Source organism: Cupressus sempervirens, chromosome 5, assembly GCF_028749045.1.
Source record: "Cupressus sempervirens isolate cs-2001-9-10 chromosome 5, ASM2874904v1, whole genome shotgun sequence".
Taxonomy (NCBI): Eukaryota; Viridiplantae; Streptophyta; class Pinopsida; order Cupressales; family Cupressaceae; genus Cupressus; species Cupressus sempervirens.
In genome coordinates, this window is record NC_143122.1 from 990465852 (window position 1) to 990481227 (window position 15376).

Genomic DNA, 15376 nt, shown 5'->3' on the forward strand with positions numbered 1-15376 from the left:
TGGCACTTGAAACTCTTAGTAAATGCCTCTTTAGTAGGTTTGACATCAATGACAACATAAAAATGGCACTCTATGCTCATAGTAAATGTCTCTCCAATAGGTTTGACATCAATGACAACATAACAATTGTTCTAATTGTGGTATCCAACAATATCCTTCTTTGGTATTGATGGAAACACCTCTAGTTACCATGCAAATGCAAAAGAAATTCTCATGATTTATGATTATCATTATCATCTCCCTCTATGATTTGATATAGAGCATCATTAATATCCTTAGTTTCATTATGATTCTTATCCATGCACTCACTTTCACTTCTCCTTCTATGATACCAATTATAATATCCATTGTAATAGCTCCCTCTATTACATACATCTCTGACTTCATTATGTCTTCCTCCTTGACAATAATCTTCCTCTTTGCTTGATATCATTTCTCCCTTTGAATCTTGAATGGTAACTACATACATATATCTCCCTCTTCATATGTAGCATATATGATAAGTTAAACACATTCTCCCTCTTTAACAACAATGCCAAAGACATCATCCATCACCTTTATTTGGTTTCATCATACATATTATCTTCATCTCACTATTCTAACTGATATAGCAATATCACTTTCACTGTCATCTCTAGCTTGAATCTTTATATTCTAATCTTCTTGTGCTTCTATCCATCTTTTCACAATCTTTATGCAGCTCCTAAAGTTTGAAGTTTTCTACATCAATGTGTAAGATATTCTAATCATATTATTTGATGCAATGTTGCATCTCTTCTCAGCTTTCTTCTGATAGGGGAATGATCCATAAATTACCTCTTAGATACTCAAATGTATCCTTAGGTAACGCCTTAGTGATTATATCAGCTATCTAGTCCTTTGTGTTCACATACTCCAATATCACTTCTTTTTCTTGTACCAATTCTTTCAAGTATTGATACTTGATAGCAATGTGTTTGGTCTTTGTGTACATCATAGGATTTTTAAGTATGTTTATAGCACTTGTGTTATCACAATATATCACAATAGGTTCAGTAATCTCTTCCTTCTTACCTTTAAATGATAGCTTGATCCACACAATGTTTGAACAATTAGCTGCTGCAACAACATACTCAACCTCTGCTATGGATTAAGAAATATAGTTTTTCTTCTTTCTTGTTCATGAAATTAATCTTCTTCCTAGAAATAAAGCACCTTAACTTGTACTCTTTCTCTCATCAATGTTTCCTCTCCAATAAAAATTTATATAAATCTTCAGCTCAAATTTGTCACTTTTCTTATACCATAATCTATAGTCTTATGTTCCTTCTATACATCTTGTTATTATTTTCACAGTCATCATGTGATTTTCTCTAGGATAGGTAGAAAATGTAGCAATAATACCAACTTCTAATGAAATGTTATGTATAACATATTGCAATTTTCCAATCATTTATCTATATAATGTTTGATTCACCTCAATTGAATCATCATTCTTTGAAATTTTTTGATCAATGACCATAGGTGTTCGAACTAGTCTTGAGTCCTCCATTCCAAAAGTCCTCAATATCTCCTTGATATACTTGGATTGTGTAATATAGATTTCTTTCTTCATTTGATAAACTTGTGAATTGACAAAGAACTTGATCTCTCCAAACATTGACATCTCAAATTCTTTCTTCATCTCATTAGCAAATGATTTACACAACATATCATGTCCTCCAAATATGATATCATCAAAAAAAACTTTAGCTAGCAATGTCTTGTGTTCAGATTCACTTTTTAGATTTCTATTATCATTAGTTCTTGCTAAACCAATTTTCACTAAACAAGTGTGTTACCTTTCATACGATGATTTAGGGGCTTTTTTCAAACCATATAATTCTCTATGCAACTTACACACCATATTCTTCTTACTAGAATCAAAAAATCCTCCAAGTTGCTCAATTTAGACTTCTTCTTCTAAGAATCCATTAAAAAATACAAATTGACATCTATTTGGTATACCTTTAAAGCTTTGTAAGGATAATATGCAAGAAAAGTTATCACTCCTTCCAACCTTACAACTAGGGAAAATGTTTCTCCATAGTCAATTCCTTCCTCTTGTGCATATCCATTACAAACTAGTCTTGCATTGTTCCTTATGAATTCACCTTTCTCATTCATCTTGTTTCTAAATACCCACTTAGTTCCAATCACATTATTGTCATTTGGTCTGGGTACCAATGAACATGTCCTGTTCTTCTCTATTTGACCAATTTCCTCATTCATTGCTTTTATCCAATCTTCATTCTCTAAAGCATCCTTAACTAATTTAGGTTCAACCTCACATAAAAAATATGTATCATTCTTCAACTTACTTCTTTTCACAAATCTTGAATATTTTCTTCCAATGATTTGATTGAGTGTACAATTCCTTCTTACATATTTTACTAGGACAAGTTCAAGTCTTCTTTCTTCTTGTTGTGGTTCACTTGGTTCTGCATGTTCATCTATGTCATGTATCTTTGGCTACAACTCGGTATTATTTATCTGATATTTAGTTTCCTCTCTCTGATGTCTGACTTCTTCATTTTATGACTTAGCTCCTATAGCCTGATGTTTGGTAGCCTGTTGATGCCCGACTAAGCTTTTTTGTTGAACCTCAGCAGTGCCTGGGTATTGATGCATGGAAGACTCTTTCTCTAGTGCATATAAAGTACTAGGTTATCATTCATAGATTTAGACAAAATTCATGTAACCTGTAGGTTCTTTCTTGCATCATCTTCATTATTTTCTATAAACTCGTCAACTCTAATATTTGAACTTTCTACAACTTTTTTTAGTGTTAGAGTTCAAGAACTTATATGCCTTTCTTTTAGTGGAATACCCTAGGAATAAACCTTCATCACTCTTTGCATCATGTTTTCCTTTCCTTGCATATTTCAGTATGTAACACTTGCTTCCAAATTTTTTTAAATAATTCAATTAGGTGCATAGCCATACCAAACTTCAAAAGAGGTTTTGTTTGTACCTTTCTTCACTTGAACTCAGTTTAGAGTATAGATTACAGTACTTACAACTTCTCACCAATATTTTTGTGAAACATTATTTTCCATCATCAATGTTCTTGCATAGTCCATTATTGATCTATTCCTTCTTTCAACTATTCTATTTTGTGGTGGAGTCCTTGGTGCAATTATTTGTCTCTTGATTCCTTTGTCATTGTAGAATATGTTGAACTCATCTTATATGAACTCACCTCATCTATCTCATCTCAAGCACTCCAGACTCTTTCATATTTTTTTTTCAACTCTATCCAAATACCATTTAAATAGAAACATCACAGTCATCATTCTAGAGAAGTCATCAACAAATAGAATCATGTATTTGTCACCATAATAACTTTGCACACCAATAGGACCACATAAATCAGTATGAATTAACTCCAAAATATCATCATAACAATAAGTCTTTCTCTTGAAACTATACTTTGCCATTTTTCCCATTTGACATTGTTTGTTTATTACCTTATCAAGTTTTCTTAGTCTTGGTAATCCTCTTACTCATTTCATCTTATTGATACTTACCAAATTATCAAAGTTCAAAGCTCACATGAAATAACATCTTATGCCATACCCGTAATATCTTCAAATTGTGCTAATAGAAAAGTAGCTTCAGATAGGTCTAAATAGAACAAGTTACCTCTTGTTTGATCACCACTTCTAATTAGTTCACTAGTAGCATCATAAATATTTTTCTTTCTATTTTGGAATTTAATTTGGTAGCCTAAACTGATCAATTGTGTCACACTTAACAAGTTATATTTCAAACCATCAACCTTATATGCATTATGACATATGATCTTATCATTTGGTATAATTCATCCTTTACCTTTCACATAATATGGTGCATCATTTCTAAACTTAACTCTACTTCCTTTATAATGCTCTAACTTTTCAAACTTACTTGTATCACCAACCATATGATGTGAACAACCACTGTCAGCTTTCCATCTATCATTCTTATTCACATGTGAAATCAATGCAATTTTCTCATTTTAATCAAATTCATCTTTCATTGTAATGTAAACAACTTTTTGATTATTTTCATTAGAATCACTATCAGAACCATCTTCTTCAACAATGTAATAACATTTCTTACCTTTTCTTTTGTAGTCTTCATTACCTAGTTGTTTCTATTATCTCTTCTTCCTCAATATTTTTTGTCCTTCCTTTCTTCATTTTCATCTTCATCAAGACATCTTGGAGCAATATGACAAAATTTGTTGCATGTAAAATAGATAATGGGGAGTTTAACTTTGTATTTTTCTTTTCCTCTTGGTAACCTTCTTTCCAATAATGCTTCTAACTCATCAAGGTCATCATCTAATTCACTATCATTTTCCACATTCCTACTCTTCTTCGTTCATTTAGATCCATCAAGAGTTAGTTAAGACTTGAAAGCACATTCAATACTATATGGTGTATAATTATCAAAATTTAACAATTCAAATGCAGTAAGTCTACCAATAGGACTATCCAAAGTCAGATCATTACCAGGAGTAAATCTCAATTCTTGAATTTTAGATACTCTAATTACATAGATAGGAAGTAAATTCCTCAATACCTTACTTATCATAGTCTCATAAAATATGATTCCTCAAACTCCTATGATAGTATTCACAACCTCCTTGATTCAGCCATGATATTGTGCAACAATCTCACCTTCTTTCATTCTCATGTCATCAAATTTACCTCTCAAACTTTCAACTTTAGCTGTTAACAAATTTTTCTCTGCTTCATGGATTTGAGCTAACTTGTCCCACATTTGCATTGCAATAGTGCATTATTTCACATCATCAAATTCAACTTAACTCGGGGAAGATATTAGATCTATCATCATTTGATTGAGCTCCTTCTTTTCCTTCATTTGCTCAACAGTCATGGGTCTAGGAACTTCAATGTATTCATTTTCTAAATAGTACAATGCAAAATCTCCAACCCTAGATAGATACAATTTCATCACTCATTACCATGTTGGGAAGTTCTCCTTATTTAGCTTAGGTACCCCTCTCTTGTGCATCTTGAACATTTTCTTAAGTCCTTTAAACTTTCCTTGCAAGCACAAAAGATCGGGTACCAATTGCTAGAATGTTTAGAATAATAGAGAGGGGGGATGAATCAATTATTTTTAGGTCTAGATGTACCAATTCAAATTTTACTAACTTCAAACAACTTAAACAAAGTCATTAAATGACTCGGTCTATATAGCATCTCATCAGCAATTTAACATATTCATTCATCACTTAACTCTCTGTTTAATATATGTCAACTAATAGTAGATAAACAACTATAAATAGCATGCATCACACATACAACATTCAAATATGTTTGACATAAGGATTTAACATGAAACCCAATTTGGGAAAACCCACCAAATAACATGCTACCATGTTTCATTCTTCCAAAGTGAGCTTGCTTAAGAGCCAACCCTATAAAAGGTTACAAAACACATTGTTCGGTGTGACATTGTTAAAGGATTTAATCACCCTATTAGGAATGTCCTAGTTAGAGTACTTTGAATCATTATATTAGAATGTCACCTTGATTAAAGGATTTACAAAATAATTGTTATACCAACCTTGATTAAAGAATTTTCATTGCAACAATGGTTAGAAAGTAACAAAAAGTTTGATATGTTAAGATACAACTCACTTTGTGAATTTAAATCTCCATTCACTCATTTTATGGTTCTTGATTGGACTTAATTAACATCTCCATCTCTGATATGCTTGGCAATGCTTCAAGTAATCACTCTTCACCAATCTTCTCACTTTTCCTCTGCTACTCTATTCTTGATAGATTCTCCACAAAATAGTTAATCAACAACAAACCAACCTTGGAAAATATTTCTTATTGTAAAAGATTATAGGATCTTTGATAAAGAAATACTAATACCTTCTTTGTGTCTTCTAGTTAATAATTTTAGTATACTGATATAGAATTATCAGTATAATGTGTATGCTACTAAATATGATTCAGATTATAGTTATATATATTGAAGACCCTAAACAGATATACTTGTGATCTTAAATACAATATATGATACTTACTATCAAACTAAACTATTTTTGTATCAACTATATTATCCTTAGGAAACTACTTGTATCATTGATGGAGAATAATGCATTGTCATGTTTATTGATGATCACTCAAATCAATGATCGACTATATGAATAATAGTGAGGAGTCATGTGCTCATAGGGACATGGCTCTGCATGGCTAAAGGCCACATAGAGTCATGGTCCTATGGGTCCATGACTTCATATAATAGCTTTGATGGTTTGTTAAGTCCATAAGTAATATTTTCATTTGCAAGATAATATACCAATGTAATTTTATGATAATTAGTAAACATGTAATCGTAGTCAACTCTCTGTGTGTGTGTGTGCGCGTGTGACTATGATGAAATCACTGAGTTAAATACGTAAATGTTGTGTACTTAACTTCTACTGAAGCTACACTTTAACACTCCCTCTTAGTGAGGGAGAAGTGAAGCATCAAAAACTTATTATGGGCTCTAACATGATATCAACATCAATGATATCCATCCAAAGAAAAAATTATCTAACTTTAACACTAGACTTGTCAAATAATTGTGATCACAGTGTTATTAACTCTATCATAACAAGTATTATGATCTCAACATACTGGATCAACAACTCAATTGATCATAATGCATTTGTTATCAATGACTTCCGACTTATCCGGAACAACAACATAAATTGTCATGATAACAAGCCTATCATTTGTAAGATCATTGATTACCTTCTAAATATATGTGTCTATGAAATATCATCACCTTTCATTACATATTTGATGCAACTATTGAATTAGAAGCATAAACACACATATAAAATTGAAACTTAAGTTCAATATTCAAAATTACAATTTGATTATACCAAATTTTCCTCTCAAATATTCCAATTTAACCTTGGCGAGAGGTTTGGTGAGAACATCTATTGTTTGCTCATTTTTACTTATGTAATCTAGTTTGATAACATCTTGATCTACCATATCCCTAATATAATGATAAGGTATCTCAATATGCTTAGATTGATTGTGTAAAACTAGATTTTTTGAAATCTTGATACAACTTTGATTATCGTAGTGGATGATAGTTGGCTTCAAAGGTTTCTTGAACAACCCAACTAACAACTTTTGCAACCATACTAATTCTGTGGCTCCCATGAACAAGGCTTTATATTCTGCTTTAGTGGAGCTTAAGGAAACTAAATATTTTGTCTATTGAACCAAGAAATCATTGCAGATCCAAGACTGAAACAACATCCTATGGTACTCTTACATTCAGTAGAGATGCCTGCCCAATCAGAATTTGAATATCCATGAAGATTGATTTCAACCAGATCATATTTGAGTCTCATACCAATTAAACCTCTTAGGTATCAAAAGATGTGCTTAGCTTCCATAAGATGTATCTTCTTTAGTTCACACATGAATTGACTTAAAGTATTAGTTGCATAACAGATATTAGGATGAGTATTAACCAAGTACATTAGTGATCTAATGATCTTCTTGTAGTAAGTAAGAACAGTAGATTCATATTCAAATCCATCATTCTTTAGTTTATGTGGATTAGCTTCCATAGGGGTAGTTACTTATTTACAATCCATCATTCCAAACTTAGTTAAAATATCAATAGTGTATTTTCCTTGATTTAAGAAAATGTAGTTCTCCCTTTGTCAGATTTATAGGCATACGAAGTAATGAAGAAGTTTTAGGTCTTTCATATCAAATTTTGTTGTTAGTTCTTATTTGAATTTAGCTATAAGATGCTCTTCACCTATTATTAGCAAGTCATCAACATATAATACAAGTATAATCATATCATCTCCATTTATTTTGAAGTATATGTTAGGATCAGCTTCATTCTTGGAATACCCTAATTTTGTGAGATAGTTGTCTATTCTTTCATACCGTGCCCTAGGTGCTTGTTTAATGCCATATAGTGCTTTCTTTAATTTACATGTGTGAGAATTTTTGTCATGAGTGATGATTCCTTTTGGTTGCTCAATATATACTTCTTCAATTTCACCATTTAAGAATGTTGTTCTGACATCCATTTGATGTATCTTCCACCCTTTGAATGTTTCAATTTCTGTGATAGTCCTAATAGATGTGCACCAGGTGACTGTAGAAAATGTTTCTTCATAATCAATTCCTTCCTTCTATGAGAATCTGTGAGCTACAAAGTTGGTTTTGTATTTTCAATGTTGTCGGCAGGTGCACGTTTGATTTTGTATAGCCACTTATAAGAGAGAACTAATTTATTCTTTGGTATGGGTACAACATTCCACAAATCATTTTTTAGTATTGTTTGATATTTTTTCAATCATTGCATCTTTCCAAGATTTTCTTGATAAATCTTCTTCAACATTTGTAGGCTTTATTTTGATGAGTTCAAAGAGTAGTGCTACATAGCATGAATGATTTCTTATTCTCTTGTTTTCTCTAATTACTTCATCAGGTTCTATATGATTTTATTCTATCATTTTTCTAGCCCAAAGTGGTCTCTTTTTATTGTTAGGATTTTCATTATTCTCTGAATTTGGAATAAGAGGTGTAATATGTTCAGTATCATTCTCTACTGCAGGATTTGCATCTAGTTCAGTAGTAGGTTCTAAGTACAATTCATCAATGTTCTTGGAAAGATTAAAGGCAATATCTTCTTCAAATTTTATATCTCTACTAATTTCAATGGTTCTTTGTCTAGGGACATAGATCCTATAACCTTTGGTTGATTCTTTGAATTTGATGAGTATACCCTTCTTTCCATATGGTTCTAATTTTGTTCTATTTTCTTTAGGAATATGAATATAAACATGACACCCAAATATTCGCAGGTGGCTTAAGTTTGGTTTGATACATGTAAATACTTCTTGAGGAGTTGTATTTTCCAATATTGAGTGAGGACATCTATTTTGAATGTAAACTGCAGTATTAGAAGCTCTGGCCCAAAAAGAGGTATGGCAATTTCGGTCATGCATCATAGCTCTAGCTGATGCAACAATGGATCTATTTTTTTGTTCTACAACACCATTCTGTTGAGGATTATATGGCACAAAAAACTCCCTCTTAATCCCAATAGAAACACAAAATTCTTTAAAGATTTCTAAGATGTTTACACCCCCATTATCTAATCTCAAGATTTTGATTTTCCATCCCAATTAGTATTCAACCAAGGCTTTGAATTCTTTTAATTTGGACAGTACTTCAAAAAAATTATTTTGTTTAAGGAAATAAATCCAAGTTCTCCTAGAATATTCATCTATAAATATCACATAGTAGAGACATCCATTTAGGGAAGGTACAAACATAGGACCACAGAGATTAGTATGAATAAGTTCAAGTATAGAATTAGATTTGTGTATGTACACTCAAAAGTGTCCCACTCTAAACCCTTCTATCCAAACGATTCCATGAGTTTGGAATGCTTGGATGTCGGCTTAGAGCTCCCTATCCACAGAGTGCAAGAGAGTGTATTTCAAATTCAAGGGCTCTCAGATGAGCCTTAGAGATACTCTTCTTGCTAGTAAACCATGCAATGGGAGGTTCCAAAGATAAGATGCAAGAATGCAAATGTCCCAAGGAGTTCCTCAAGAATGCAATGTAAATGAAGATTAAGCTAGAATGAAATGTAAAGTGTAGCTATGCTAAGCATGTATGAGAGTGTTGCAATCCAACTATTATTAGACTATATGATTTAAGCTACATGTAAAAATGAAAGCCAAGCTAAGCTAGAATGCCATGATGCCATGGATGAGAGAATGTAGACAAGAAATAGAAGTTCTCCACAAAGCTCCAAAGAAACCTGTTAGAAAACCTGCAGCATAACAATGTTCAAAAGATGGATTGATTGAGGGGGAAAGCTCTCTCCCTTTTAAAGATGTATGGACGGTAGAGATCAAGATGAAGATGGTGGATGATCAACGGTGGAATTCAAAAAGAGGAGTGATCCATGTGCACACACAAGTCAACCAATAGAATATAAGTTGACTTGTCATATAAGAAAAAAGTCACAAAGCCTTTTCTTTTAATTGCAAAATAGAAAAAGGACTTTATGTGTGCACTTTAAGTGGGTTAGAAGAATGGGGTCTTTTATTTAATTAAAAGGGGACATGTTCTTTTAATCAAATAATGAACTTAGGATAGCATAGTCAAACTATAGGTTATAATCAAATAAATTGATTATTAGCAATTTGGTCTAGGTAAATGATTAAATTAGTTTAGCCAAAATGTTGAAAAGGGGGCTAATAGTCTAAATGACCATTTTTAGGTGATTAAATTTGCCCCTCTTTGACTAATGCGTGATCGATCTGGGAACACATTATGCCAAAGAAAATAGAAAGCCAAGTAGGCGGTGATAGATATAGATATCTAATTTTGAAGAACAAAATGTAGAAAAAGATAGCAAGTCCTAAATGTACGGCCTGATAGTGGTAGTACTGAACACTAGGAAAAGATGATGTCAGAATTCAAGAAGAATGCTAACACTTAGCAAAGTAGATAGATTGAGAACAAGTGAGAAGATCAAACAAATGCTCCTAAGAAATAGATAGTTGTAGCAATCAGTGATAGAGTATTTCTGCCCCCTCAGGATCGAAATTGAAATGAGGTAAGAGGATGCAGAAACTAGCTAGATATGAGAAAATTGAGATATAGCAATGTCCGATATGACAGATAAATGATTAGAACCCAAGAATGACTATAAGAAAGTGATAAAATGCCCCAATTTGACTAGAGTTGACCTTGAAGGATATATCATAAAAATTAGGTCGAAACGAGTAGAAAGGTGATTTTAGACATGAAACAGTGAGTTGAAGTAGATATGAAGTATGGAAATGATGAAGACATGAAGAAATGAAGATGCCCAGTGATGATTCAGAGATTAGACCTCAAAAGGTCAGCTAACTGCTCAGAAGAAAGTAGATTTTTAAAAGACAATTTTGACCATCAAGATGAACTCGAATTTGGATTTCGATCCCAAAAATGAATCTAGGATGTTGAAATTATTTAAGAGGTCAAAACTTTATATAATGTGATATAAGATAGAAAAGAGATGAAGTGAAAGATTAAGAAGGTGAAAAGACATGAACAAGAAGAAAGTAAAAAAAATATGAAAGGAGTTAGCTGATATGTCCACAAAAAGATGAAGAAAGAGAGCTCTTCCCATATGCAAGAATGCAAGACTAAGCTAGAAAATGAACCTAAAATGCAAGCTAATATGCAAAGTGGTTTACCAGCAAGAAGCGCATAACATTTAGACTCTTAATTTCATCATTGAGCATTTATTAGGGACATCATGAGATCATACAACCATCACTAGTATAACTATGAGGATATGAATATGATCGATATCAGATAGATATGTGGAAATCCAATCTAAGCATCAGAGACAAGTAAGTCAAGAGAACTACGTGATTAGATTCCCTAAGTTTAATTTAGCAAGATTACACCTATATCAAGGCATAAGTGCTAGGATAAACCCTAAGTGCGATCTTGCGAAACAGTCAAGGATGATACATTTGTAAGTCAACGTGTTGAATAGGACCAGCATAAATGCTTACAACACTATAGACAAACAAAGTATACCCACAAGCAGAAATCAAGAAGACATGCCCCATGCCCCCAATCTTCTAGTCAATGACATCCTCGAAAGACTATTAGGGAGGTAACACATGGCAAATAAATCATCATAGACAGCACAGAAAGTAGATAAATATCAGCATAGCTCAGTCGTTTAAATGTTAAAGTGCGTGTGTGTAAGTCACTTGGCTATTTCTTTCAGACTTGATTCTGATAGTGAGAAATATCGCGACATCGGAGACCGTAGGTAAACTATATGTAAAGTGTTGAAAAAAACTTGATGTCAAAGTGGGGGAAGTGTTGAGAAACACTATTTTGTGAGTTGTCAAAGAAACCCTAATGCACAAGAATAGCTCAATAGGCTAAGTAGCTATGCCCCCAAGATGAGGACAAGAAACAATTCCAAGCTAGGAAATGTGTAGCGAAGTGGATGATTGAGATTGATAGACATAGGTGCAAGGGTTTCAAGTAGCGCCTGTTTCCAGGTTTTCACTATTTTGACAGTTTTTTTTTTTTCTTTTTTTTTTCTTTTTTTGGTGATACATCAAAGTGAGGTTTTCACTAAGATGATCATTTTTTCCGGACATTTTCTGATTTTTTAGGATTTTTTCAGGCTCATAGATATATACAAGATAGCTGAGCAGTAAGCCTCTAAGTATAGAACTTCTTCAAGTGTAGGATGTTGATAGGCTCTGCAAGTTCTTCTCCCTCTGATGTAGACAACTGGTAAGCACCAGACCCAAATGCTGCTATGATAATGTAAGGACCCAACCAGTTAGGTTCAAATTTCCCTTTCTGTTCTCGATTTTGCTGATTTTTGGGATTCTCTCTAAGCATGAGTTCACCAACTTGGAACTCACGGGGGTGAACCTTCTTGTTATATTGTGTAGACATGCGCTTCTGATAAGCTCTCATGTGATCAAAAGTAGCCTTGCAACATTCATCCAGAGTCTCTAATTCCTGTACTCGCATAGCTCTATGATCTTCATCAGTTATTAACCTATGTAAGGAGACGCGCAAAGAAGGTATCTTGACTTCTAATGGGAGAACAGCCTCAGAGCCATAGACTAGAGAAAAGGGCGTAGCCCCTGTAGGAGTACGAATAGAGGTTCTATAGGCCCAAAGTGCTGGATTTATTTGCAAGTGCCAATCTTTCCCAGACTTGTGAACTGTGCGGTGTAGGATTTTCAGCAGTGTTTTATTAGAGGCCTCAGCTTGGCCATTTCCTTGGGGATAGTAAATGGAGGACTAGTGTTGCTTAATTCAAAACTTTTTGCACAGCTGTTTTAAGTCCTTATTTTTGAACTGCCCTCCATTATCCGTAACAATAGAGGATGGGATACCATATCGGCAAATGATGTGATTCAATATAAATAGGGCAACATGTTTGCCTGTAGCAGCAAATAATGGTACAGCTTCAACCCATTTAGTGAAATACTCTGTTGCTGTGATGATGAATTTATGACCGCTAGATGAGCTTGGATGAATCTTTCCTACCAAGTCAAAGGCCCATTGTTGAAATGGCCAATATGTCACAGAAGGGATTAACTCTCGCCCGGGAGCATGTATCAAGTTGCCATGGAGCTGACATTTCTGATAGGACTTTGCATAGCACACAGCATCAGCTTGCATGGTGGGCCAGTAATAACCCGTCCTAAGTAGTTTTCGAGCAAGTGCAAGGCCATTAGAATGCGCCCCACAAATGCCATCGTGGACTTCGGCAAGTGCCTTCTCGGACTCTTCTAGCTCTAAACACCTAAGCAACGTTCTGTCTAGACTCTTCCTATACAAGTCACTAGAGACCAAAGTGTAGTGTGAAGCATTACGAAGGAGTTGGCATTTTTGGTTGCACGTGAGGGTTTCAGGAATAACCTGATCACGTAGGTAGGAGAAAATAGCCGCATAGCGAGAGGAATCGTGACCCACAACAGTGTAGATCACCTGGTTATCTGAGGAATCATAGGCTGGATGACACAATTCTTCCACCAGGAACTCAAATCGCGATTCATGTTCTTGTAATTGGAGGATAGATGCTAAGGTGGCCATAGCATCAGCAGCCTTGTTTTCTGCTCTAGGAATTTGTTGGAATGTTACAAAGGTAAAATAATTCCTTAGAGCATCTATCAACTTTTTATAAGGGATCAACTTGTCATCCTTTGTTTGATATTCATTATTCACTTGGTTCACAACCAGTTGAGAATCCCCATAGATGTGTAGCTCAGTTATTCGCCATTCAAGGGCCATTTTGATCCCATTTGTTAATGCTTCATACTTTGAAATATTGTTTGTACATGGGAACAATAATTTGTAGGACGTTGGGTTTGTATAACTATGAGGGGAAACAGACAACACCCCTGCTCCTGCTCTATTCTGTGTATGGGATCCATCAAAAAACATCTTCCATGTTCTGTCAGTAATGTTCATGATCGAGGCATCTGGAAACTCAATTTGCATAGGTTCTAGATCTTCAAGTGGGAAGTCAGCCAATTGGTCAGCTATGGCCTGTCCTTTGATTGCCTTACGCTCAACATACTGAATGCCAAATTCGGAAAGAATCATCATCCATTTAGCAAGGCGACTAGTAAGTGCATCTTTACTTAATAAATATTTCAAAGGGTCTATCTTGGCAATCAAGTGAACTGTATGGGCCAACATATAATGCCAAAGTTTTTGGGAGGCAAAAACTACAACAAGGCATGCCTTCTCTATACTTGTATAATTTAGTTCATAAGACACCAAAGTTTGACTAATATAGTATATGGCTCTTTCGTTACCCGTCTCATCACTTTGGGCTAAGAGTGCTCCTAGAGAAGAATCCGTAGCTAAAATGTACAGAATCAAAGGTTTTCCCAGAATGGGTGGCATCAAAACTGGCGGTTTTGCCAAGTAGCCTTTGATTTGGTCTAAGCTTTGTTGACAGTCACTGTTCCAAATATGGGTAGATCCTTTATGCAGATTTTTATTGAAAGGTTGAGCCTTATTAGCTAATTGAGAGATAAATCTTCTTATGGATTGTAGCCGTCCTTGCAGACCTTTAAGCCGACTGATAGTCTTTGGTGGAGGCATATCCATGATAGCTTGGACCTTTTCAGGGTCAACCTCAATGCCTTTTGCTGAAATGATATAACCTAGCAATTTTCAAGAAGTGACACCAAAGGCACATTTTTTTGGATTCAGCCTAAGTTGGAATTGTTCCATACGGTCCAATATCAAACTAAGGTCTTTGAGATGTGTGTCTCATTTCTTTGATTTTTCCAATGTGTCATCAACATAGTCTTCCATGTTTTTATGCATCATATCATGAAAGATGGTTGTCATTGCTCTTTGATATGTAGCGCCAGCATTTTTGAGCCCAAAAGGCATGACATTCCAGCAAAAGGTACCCCATGCACATGTAAAGGCTGTCTTTTCTTGGTCTATTGGAGCTATCTTTATTTGGTTGTACCCAAAAAATCCATCCATGAGCGAGTACATCTCATAACCCGCAGTCATGTCCACTATCATATCGATGTTTGGTAGTGGAAAGTCATCCTTGGGGCACGCTTTATTGAGATCTCTAAAATCAGTACAAACTCGTATGGATTTGTCATGCTTGGAGATAGGTACAATGTTGGAAATCCACTCAGCATAATCAATGGCCCTAATGAAGTTTGCATTCAATAGTTTTTCTAACTCTGTCTTGACCAGTAGGGCCACATGTGGATGCATTTTTCTCAAAATCTGTTTGACAGGCTTGACATCTTGTGAGA